This window comes from Anguilla rostrata, chromosome 1 (genome assembly GCF_018555375.3).
Source record: "Anguilla rostrata isolate EN2019 chromosome 1, ASM1855537v3, whole genome shotgun sequence".
NCBI lineage: Eukaryota > Metazoa > Chordata > Actinopteri > Anguilliformes > Anguillidae > Anguilla > Anguilla rostrata.
Window position 1 is genome coordinate 40,554,896 of NC_057933.1, and position 6,412 is coordinate 40,561,307.

Genomic DNA, 6,412 nt, shown 5'->3' on the forward strand with positions numbered 1-6,412 from the left:
ACGTTCACTGGCAGTTGTTTATTATTGTAGATGTTATTACTTTAATTTCCTTTCCAAAAACAGGTTACAGCAAATAAACTTGTACTCTGTTCTACCCTTTCAAGACATGATACAGATTTCCCATTTTTAAAAAGAACAAACATATTGATACAATTTCTTATCTGTAATTAAATTTTTTTTTTTTAAAAACCTTCACCACAAAATGGCACTCGCCAAGTGAGCTATTGTGAAATGATTGCCATTAAACATGACTGCTAATGACTTAATTTATCTTATTATTATTATAACATTAGATTAGAGTGAATTATTGGGGAAAATTGCTCTTCCATGTAGCCAGTAATACTGCATTTTCTATTCTGAAAATACACATGAACTTATTTCAAAAAGGGCATCATTTGCCTGATACAACTGTTAATGTAGGCTAACTTGTTGATTTCATAATGATGCCATCATTAGTACCTATTCTATTCATAGTATAGCACACTATTTGTTTGGTGTGTTTCTGCAATGTTAACTCCCACTACATTTTATACAAACATATGTAGTAATTCATATTGAGTGGTTCCATTAAGGGGTGCAGTTCCACACAGAAGCTACTGTAGGCACAAATACATAATCACTGTTTTATATATACTCTGTGAATGATTATTTTTGATTAGATCTCATCTCTTGTTCAGCTTAATACAGCAAGTATCTTTCTGTTGTTGTTTGTTACATCCCCTTCTTTTTATATGTGAAAGCTTGTGAATCCATACTCCTTTCTCCTGTTTGGGGCATGGCAATGATTGGAAGTCCAGAGCAATAACATACCATTAAACAGATTTCATTTAAAGTTAATGGTTTGTTGCACAGCTATCTTTTTAATGAGGTTGTACTGGTTGTTCTTGTTAATGCAAATGTATCTTTCCACATGATCATTTTGGAAATGTTACTGTAGCCTGATCCAAATAATGTGTGAAAGTAATATGCTTAGCTTTACAAAGAACATTACATTGAAGGCTATATGAAAACATATTCCTCTTGTCACTAAGACTGAAATGAAAATGTTGTGAGCTTAGCCACGTTTCAGAGGGCTGGGTAACAAGATAAGCCTGGAGTGTTTGCATTGTGTGGGGAAAGACGTATTTTCCATTGCAGCTTAACCCTCAGATACAGCCCTGGAGCTTTGTCAACATGGTGTTAATGACATAGGGAGGGCTGGAACACAAGGGCGTGAGCACCAGCTGCCCCTGAAAATCCCAGAGTGCATCTGAATTCATGTTCAATCATTGACAGGAAGTGAAGCAGGCCTGGGTTTGCTATCGTGCAGGTGTGTGGATGATATGCGAGGTTACCATGTCTCTGACATTTAACTTGGGTGGGTGGCTTCAGCACACTCCTAAACCCTGACCCATCAGCTGCGCTTACACAGTAGACCATTTAAAGTATTCTTTAGAACAATTTTTTCCACAAATTAATTGCTGTGGGACTAAAGCCAAATTTATCTAAACCATAAAACAATCAAACAAAACATTGGATACTGTATTTAATGAGATGTGCAGCAAACACCCAATTACCAGTAGCTTATTTAATGTATCATTTAAGCCCCGAGGCTGCAATAAGTTTTTTCCAATGTTCCGAGTGAAATGTGTTTCCCCAAAGAGAGATTCATTATGACTGGCTCATAAGTGATGGTTCTGTACATGGCAGCTAGCCTCCCTTTGTCCGGTGATGTCTATCTGAGAGAAATTTTGGGATGTGATCCTGCTCCATTCTGAGTAAATGCCAAAGTCATTGCGGTCTTTGGTGTTTAATTTCTGTGATGCTGCTCTGGTTTCCAGTCACCTTGTATGTTTGGCAGAGATATTGCTTGGCCAGCATATTCTCCTAAAGCATCCGCTGTGAAAATCCATTATATATCCAGTTGCCTTTGTTAAATACATTATATATAGTGCACACCATCTATAACTGTGGACTGGTATAATCAATTGAGTTCTACATATTATAAGACATCAGCATTTCTTTGTGGCAGTTAATATGTGGAACATATATATGTTTATGTGACCTATTAAAACATCAGTTCTGAGCAAAGTGATAATTAAAACAATAGTGCATACAGTATTTTATCAGGACCTTTAATACAACATGGACTTGCTGACCTAATCTGGAAGAAGTGATGATAATGACTTGCAGGTTTTGCTTTATAGACAGACACTCTCCCCTAGGTTCAAGGAAATGTACACATACAATTTAATCAAACAGGTCTTTGTCTTCACTACGCATAGTATTGCCTGCCATGACCAGTGGTCTGCATGTATGCCTGCAAGCATGTTCAAGTCTAATATGCCTGTGACGTACACACTGACTGCCTGTGTCTCTTAACCATTAAGGCATTTTAACAAATATCTGTTTGCATTTTAGCTGTGTTCATGCCCCCATGTTGACCTGTAATGAATAGGTTGGATACCAGGTTACACTATGGAATCCACAACCATACTCAAACACATACTTTATCAACAATTCCCCAGTGGTAAAGCTAATTTATAACAGTCCCTGGACATTGATTGATCAAATAAGACAAGAAATGTGACAGATTTTTTTAAATTAAACAATGGGATAACTCAACGTTATGTACTTATACATTTTTTAAAAAATACTTTAAATGTCAGATGAGTGGTCTAATTCACCATAGCACAACCCCCTTTTCATTTGGCCTCAGTAATGGCATACAGGCTGTATTTTTCACTCACAAAACAAGAGTTAGCTCTTCAAAGTACAAGCTATATTTACATAAAAGAGTGTTGATATGGCACACAATGTGAGCTCAGAAATTAAGAAATTCAGCGGTTATACTGAATAATGTTGAGTACTCTCCACTGTTGAATCCTTTAAACTAGTTGGATGTGCAGCCAGTCAAACTATGCCAAAATACTTTCATACTTTCAGACTCTTCAGTGCTTATTTGTGGCTACACAGTATGTCACAGTGTGTCAGACTATTTTAAAAGCAGAAAGAAAAACTTGTTACCACATTTATACACTGTTAACTTGGAATTGTATGGGCCCATTCATGAATAGGGTTGGTCATTGCACATATGTAGTGCAGTCTGTAAGTATTTGGCTAGTACTGTACTCCTGCACACTGGATTTGAAATGAAACAAATAATATGAGGTTAAAGTGCAGACTGACAGCTTTAGATTAAGGGAATTTCCATCAATATCCAGTGATCCATGTTGGAATTACAGCCATTTCTATACAGGGCACAGCCCATTCATGTATGCAACATAGGGGAAATATTTTAAAGGCTTCAGAAGTTTGCCGTAAGGCTTCAGTGAGTAATCAATTTCCTCCATCCTGCTCACGTTTGTTTTTCCTGCTGCTCCCTAAAATCATATATACATTCTTATATAATACCTCATGTAGAATGAGTCAGTTGCAGATAAGGCTTGAAAGAATTATGAGCCCAAATTATGGCAGTGTTACTTACTTATGAAACATTTTCTCCAGGCCTATAATTGCCATATCACAGTTTCAATCTCCCCTGAGTCACAAGCCCATTTTGTTAAAAAATAACAAAAAAAACACCTTCCTGGCATTCCTATGGGCAGGTCCTATTTACATACCGTTATTTGATATCAGTTTTTCAATGCCAAAATAAATTATTTTCATTCATTTTATCTATTTATTTATTTAATCTATTTACACTTAGCTGAAAAAAAAAATGTATGTGGCTGTTCTCTTGTTTCTAGTGGAACATTTTGTTTGGAGGCTGTCAAGGGCTCTGGTGGTTAAAGTTACATGAAAATATGAAAAAGACACAACTGTGTGAACAAGCTAAAGTAAAGTGGAAAACTGAAATGTAAAGTTTATGAATATCCCCTTACTTTTAATAAAAGGGGGGGTCTGATTTACACCTCTTCTTTGGGCCTGAAAAGGACATCCTCAATCAGACAACTGATTAGCTGAAGCTACTGGTAAGGCCAGTTTGCTGAGACAGTCTGCCCACTGAACAGACTGCTTTACTTGTTGTATTCCAAGGTCTTTTGTTTGATGCTAAGTACAAAGCATGTTGGGGTTCTATTCATATTTCACGCATCATATGATCTTCTGTTTAACTAAACCAAATTTCCCATATTTAAGTAAAATTTCTCTCTATCATGGACTATGTAGAGCTGAAAGCATTATCTTTGCTCTAGTTAATGATCATAGTGCTCTCTAGTGGCCAACATAAATTATCTCCATTACATTACATCACGTTACATTTATTTAGCAGACGCAATCATGATTGGTACGTATTTATTTATCTATTCATTTATTTAGTTATTTATGTATTCGTTTGAAAGTCAGGTGGTAGCCACAAAACTATAAAATTGAAGAGTAGAGTCAGAATAAATTCCTGAATTACTTAAATTACAAAAACTAGTTTCTGCCTCGCAGTGCTATGAGGTCACTATAGTCTGTTTCAAAACCACAATCATCCCATTATGGAACATCAATGTACTCCATTAATCATGTATTCATAAGTCATATATGCTGTGAAATAAATAGCCCCTGCTGAATAGTAGGCACAGACAATTGGCCCAAATTCAAACTGAGCACAAATGTTTTTTGTGGGGTAAAATATTTTGAATTTTACACTAAATTTCTTTTAGAATTTCATGAAGTTGCTGTAGGAATCATATTTTATTTTTTGCTGATTCGAATTAAGCCTACAGTAACCATTTACAGCCCTAAGATACCCCAAACAGCAGAAGTATCTGAGAGGCTAAGGAATGCATGTAGTCTCACCTGGTGGTATGGAACTGGATTCATTTAATGATATCTTGAGTATCTGACACCAAAATAATGTTCTAACCTTTCCTCTGTTCTAACAGTTATACATAGAAGGAGACTGCAAAAGATCTGCCGATAGTGTGACTTGAAACAATTGAGGAAACATTGGGTAGCAATGCTTTGGAATACAGCTTATTTAATTTCGGTGAGGCAAGATAGCCTGTATTGTTTGTAGTACAGTAACTTAGCGTCATTTTGATGTCAGTGCTTTTAATGGCAGGCGTAGATTTTGCCAGTTTGAATGAATGAGTTATTGACAGTGTATGTCTTGTATGTGTGAGTAATTTGGCATTTTTGTATGTTGAAAATGTGTTTTTATGAGATATAATATACAGCACAGAAGCTTGACTAAATCTGCATGATGTACGACATATTGCTTTGATAAAGTGTGGCTTCATGCACGTTATCCAGGTGAGTCTGTAAAGTGGGAACTGTGGCAGAAGGAGGAGATGAATGTATGAGACAAGGTCTATAAAAAGTGGGAGAAGAGGGTGATGAACAGAAGTGTGGGACAACTGGCAAAAATATTTCACCATTAACTGGAAATAATAGCATGCCATCAATGTAAGTGGCTTCCTCAAGGAAGAGAGATAGGAAGATAAAGGGTAAACTGCAAGAGAATCCAACATATAGATTTTTCTGAGACCTATGCCTGAAAAATCAGTTCAAAGAAACAGGCAGCAGACAAGTATTGACAAGTAAAATGGCTCTCATCGCTATGCTGCCATTTCCAACTCAAGGCATGATGAGCTTGCAGTGTGGCCTCATATCAAACTGGGGGAGGGGATATGAAACAGAGACATGGCACACAATGCAATATATTTCATGTAATCAGTGATGACCCAGTCACTAAAAACCAATCATTAACTCATGATACATCATACAGTCCAATTTACATAAGAATTTCAAAATATCACTTGGTACTACTAGGATGTGGAAAAGGTGCACCAAATAGGGTTGGTGGTGGCTGCATAAAGTGGATGGCAGATCAGTTTGTAGCAAATCTGACCAAAGTGGCAAAGATTTGCAGTCTCCAAAAGATCTGTATGACTTTCTGTGATCTGCCGAACATTAAAATCAATCGGATTAGAGTCAGACATGGGAAAATTTTCTTAATTTCTCCCTCCATCCGTGCAGTCAGTAGAATGCTGAGTATGTGGCAGGTTTTTACAAGCAAGAGTAATCCTCCACAGAGGTCAGTTACTATTGTCAATGTCCAAGAATCTGCGGCTGCTTCAAAGTAAGAAAAGATGTCTTTGGAGATGATGAGATACCAATGACCTCAAATCCCAATCATTTTAAACTCCCTGAGGTGCAATGTCCAGGGGTCATGCAATGTCCAAATAAAAGTCCTGCAGTGTGTTTCTTACATGAACTTAGCCAGTTGATTTCCCAAATTAGTTTTACCTCCTGGCTGACGAACGGTGCTAATTAGCAAATCCAAGTGATTGGAACAAAATACTGGGGAGGACTTTTACTTTCTGAACCTGGATTTTCCACCTCTATTGACTCAAAAGATTCACATGATGAACAGGATCATTGCAAAATGGGAAGATTTGTAATAATGAAATGTAATGATAACCCATTGTGCTAAAGTGCT